Source organism: Octopus bimaculoides, chromosome 15, assembly GCF_001194135.2.
Source record: "Octopus bimaculoides isolate UCB-OBI-ISO-001 chromosome 15, ASM119413v2, whole genome shotgun sequence".
Classification (NCBI taxonomy): domain Eukaryota; kingdom Metazoa; phylum Mollusca; class Cephalopoda; order Octopoda; family Octopodidae; genus Octopus; species Octopus bimaculoides.
The window spans coordinates 36,877,074-36,881,815 of record NC_068995.1 but is presented as its reverse complement, the minus strand read 5'-3'; the positions used below and the strand labels follow the sequence as shown (position 1 = coordinate 36,881,815).

Sequence of the window (4,742 nt, the reverse complement as noted above, 5' to 3'; positions counted from 1 at the left end):
AGGCAAATACATATATATATATATATATATATATATATATAAATGACAGGCTTCTTTCAGTTTCCATCTACCAAATCCACTCACAGGCTTCTTACCACACAGCCACGCCTGTGCCTATATACTTGGTTTGGTAGTGTAGGATTATGAGATCTGAAGAGGTATTTATTTGTGAAGCCTGTCTTGTCTGGGGTTGGTAAATGAATAATGAACATAGCTATATATATGAAATGGATAATGAACATATGTAATGATCACAACTGGAAAGCCTCTAAACTAGGTTTACTTGATAAGGGTTTCCTTGGGACAAAAGAAGAAGAAGAAGAATTTCCACTCTAGGCACTAGGCCTGAAATTTTGGGAGGAGGACTAGTCAACTGCAGTGCTCAACTGGTACTTAATTTATCGATCCTGAAAGGATGAAAGGCAAAGTTGACCTCAGCAGAATTTGAACTCAGAACATAAAGACAGACAAAATGTTGTGAAGCATTTTGCTCAGTATGCTAACAATCCTGCCAACTCACTGCCTTAATAGTAATAATAATAATCCTTACTACTAAAGACACAAAGCCTGAAATTTGGGGGAAGGTGACTAGTCAATTACATTGACCCCAGTGTTTCACTGATACTTAATTTATCGATCCCAAAAGGATGAAAGGCAAAGTCAACCTTGGTGGAATTTGAACTCAGAATGTAGTGACGGGCGAAATACCACTAGGCCTTTCATCTAGCATGCCAATGATTCTACCAGCTCTCCACCTCAATAATAATAATAATAATAATAATCATCGTCATCATCATCATCGTTTAACGTCCGCTTTCCATGCTAGCATGGGTTGGACGATTTGACTGAGGACTGGCAAGCCAGAAGGCTGCACCAGGCTCCAGTCTGATCTGGCAGAGTTTCTACAGCTGGATGCCCTTCCTAATGCCAACCACTCCGAGAGTGTAGTGGGTGCTTTTATGTGCCACTGGCAAGAGGGCCAGTCACATGGTACTGGCAACAGCCACGCTCAAAAAGGTGTTTGCACGGGAGCCAGTCCAGCGGCACTGGCAATGACCTCGCTCGAATGATTTTATAACGTGCCACCAGCACAAGTGTTAGAAGGCAACGCTGGTAACGATTATGCTCAAATGGTGCTACTTACGGGCCACTAGCACAGAAGCCAGACAGCTGCTCTGACAATGAACACGCTCGACAGTGCTGTTAGTGCTCCACTGGTGCGGTGACTAATAATATTAATGCCCTAATGCAGTACCAAACAGTGGCTCTCATGGCTTCTGACCTTAACTGATTGCAAGTGTTATGAGCATGTTTTGTCTTGGTGTAAAAGATGGGCTACAGCAAATATCCTGCTCAATACCACAGATTAGCTTGTCAGTTGTTTGACCAAAACCAGTTAAGCATGTCCCTTGGTGGCTGATGATATGTGCATCTCTGATCAAGAGCAGAAGTAGTAGGGGAGCATCATTGCCATATACTGAGAGGAATTCTTTGGGGTTTGAATAATTCACCCCTGGAAACATGGGTGTTTCGTTTATAATCCTTAAACAACCCTTATTCAGGGACTTTCTGAGTAGGATGGGTTACTTGACCTAAAGAAATTTTAACTGAACCCCACCTGCAAGGTTATGGTTGTGATGCATGTGCTTGGTGTACCCTTATCAGATGGGTAGTCATGATGAATATATTGAGCTTCATATATTTGTACCCCAGTGTCATTTTGATGGCATGTGCTGCTCTCTCACTCAATAAAAATTATAATAATGGTCTCAAATTTTGGCATAAGGCCAGCAATTTTGAGGAAAGGGGACCAGTACTTGACTGGCATGTTATTCTATTGACAAAAGGAAAATGAAAAGCTATGCCAACCTTGGCAGGATTTGAACTCAGAACATAAAGAGCCGAAAGAGATGCCACTAATATTTTTTATCTTATGTGCTGATAATTCATCCAGCTTGAATGTTCACTGATAATTTTTAGGACTGGGGGTATTAGCTGATACTATTGATCCCTGTAAAAGCACTGACTGGGGTAACAGTACTGACTGGTACTTTATATTATCAAGCCTTGCAAAAAAACTGTGACAAATATCAAAGCATTTTGTCCAATACTCTAATAATAATAAGGGTTTCAAATTTTGGCGCAAGGCCAGCAATTTTAGGGGATGGGGTAAGTCAATTCATCAACTCCAGTGTTCAACTGGTATTTATTTTATTGACCCTGAGAAGATGAAAGGTAAAGTCGACCTCAGTGGAATTTGAAGTCAGAACGTAAACACAGACAAAATATGATTCTGCCAGCTCACTGGCTTATTAAAAATGATAATGATAATAATAATAATAATCCTTTCTATTAAAGGCAAAAGGCCTGAAATTTTGGGGAGGGGACTAGTTGATTACATCAACCCCAGTGTTTCACTGGTACTTTAATTATCGACCTCCGAAAGAAGGAAAGGCAAAGTTGACCTCAACGAATTTGAACTGAGAACATAAAGGCAGATGAAATGCCGTTAGGTATTTTGCCCAGCATGCTAACAATTCTGCCAGCTTGCTGCCTTAATAATAATAATAATAATAATAATCTTTTCTGCTATAGGTGCAAGATCTGAAATTTGGGTGGGGGGATGTAAGTCGATTACATCGACCTCAGTACATAACTGGTACTTATTTAATCAACCCCGAAAGGACGAAAAGCAAAGCTGACCTCAACAGAATTTGAACTCAGAACATTAAAGACAGACAAAATACTGCTAAGCACGCTAATGATTCTGGCAGCTTACCTCCTTAATAATAATGATAATAATAATAATAATAATACAGCCACCTGCCACTATACTACAACTACTATCACCACAGCTCTAAACTCCAACTTGCACTGAATGCGTGTTCCAAGTTGTCTCTAATTATCTTAGATTAAATAAACATTATGACAGCAATCTGGGAAGATATAAAAAAAAAAATCCTTAAAGTAAATATTATTTTCTTCTTTTCTGTCTGTGAATCAATTAAGCTGTGGACCCCCTACTGGCACAGATTTATTACTTAAACAGCTGGGGGGGAAGTGAGGTTGTGAGTAATAGTGACATAGTTTGAGACAATTCATTCAAAGCAGTGCAGGCATGGGTATGTGATTAAGGAGTTTGTTTTGCACTTTACATGGTCACAGGTTCAATTTCACAGCTAGTCACTTACAGTGGCTACTGTTATAGTCTCCAGCTGATGTCATTAACAGCAGTGGATAGATATATATTTTTTATTCTTTTACTTGTTGCAGTCATTTAATTGTGGTCATGCTGGAGCACCACCTTAATGGGTTTTTTTAGCTGAAGAAATCAACCCCAGGGCCTATTCTTCGTAAGCCTAGTACTCATTCTATCGGTGTCTTTGACCAAACTGCTAAGTTACAAGCATAAAGACACCAACATCAGTTCTCAAGTGATGGTGAAGGTACAAACTCAGACACAAAGACACACATAAATATACACACACACACACGCATATATATATATATTTATATATATATATATGTATATGAAATAATGGAATCACCTTGAAATATCAAACAAATTTATTTTAATATGAGGTAGACCACCTTTGGCAGTAATTACAGCTTGAATTCTATGAGGTATGGACTCGTACAAAGTTTGAATTGTTTCCAAAGGAATTTTTGTCCATTCTTCAGCTAAAACAGTCTCCAGTTCTTGAAGTGATAATGGTGGAGGATATTGACTCCTTACTTGTTTTTCTAAAATGCACCATAAATGCTCAGTGATATTGAGATCTGGGGATTGTGGTGGCCAGATAAGATGTTGAACTTCACTAGAATGTTCCTCATGCCATTTAGTAACAACTTTAGCTGTGTGAATTGGTGCATTATCATCCTGAAAGATTGTGTTTCCCTCCAGAAACAGTTCCACAAACATAGGATGAATTTGATTAGATAAAATGCTCTTGACTATTAATTCTGCCATGAAGGGAAACCATTGGGTTGGCGGATTTCCAAGATATAGCCCCCCACCCTAAATCATCATAGATCTTCCTCCATGTTTAACAGTTGGAAGAAGGCAGTCTGGGTCAAATGCTTCTTTTGGCTGTCTCCACACGTATACTCAGCTGGTGGTCAGAAATAGGGTAATGGATGACTCAAGGGACCAATTCTGTAGATTTTACTCCACTCTGAAAGCTTTGCAACGTTTGTTTTTGAAAGTAGTGGTTTTCTGATTGCAGCCCTCCCGTGAAATCCCGCTTTGTGCAGCTCCCAGCAAACAGTTTTTGTGAAAACTGGGTTCTTGAGATGGTCATTAAACACTGTAGTAATTTTGGGAGCTGTATTTTTGTGATCCTTTCTAAAAATTCACGTAAGAGTCCGACGGTCCCTATCTGAAAGTTTTGGTTTTCTTCCAGAGTTTTGTTTCGACAAGGAGGTTTTTTCCCTCTTTCTCAAAGGCTATCATTACTTTCGAGACAATACTTCTTGATACACCAAACATTTTGGCTGTTTTCATTACGCTAGCACCTGCCATATGAACACCAACAATTTGACCTCTTTGAAAGTCTGATAGATCTGTCATTTTAATGAATTTTAATTACCTTTTTCTGATTATATCTGAAAAGAAACAGCAATTTTAGCAAAACATATTAAGCAACACTAATAATAAATCAAAAGACATAAAAATAAACAAGCTTTTGACAGTTTTATAGATATTTCAAAATTATGATGCTATGATGTTAGGTGTTTCTATT

The 4,742-nt window shown here is 38.6% G+C and overlaps 1 protein-coding gene across 1 annotated transcript in view; it reads right to left on the bottom strand.

The window, feature by feature from the left end:
• The window catches only part of LOC106875432 (coiled-coil domain-containing protein 81), a 69,096-nt gene that overhangs the window by 41,747 nt on the left and 22,607 nt on the right, over positions 1-4,742 (bottom strand). The window lies entirely within an intron of this gene.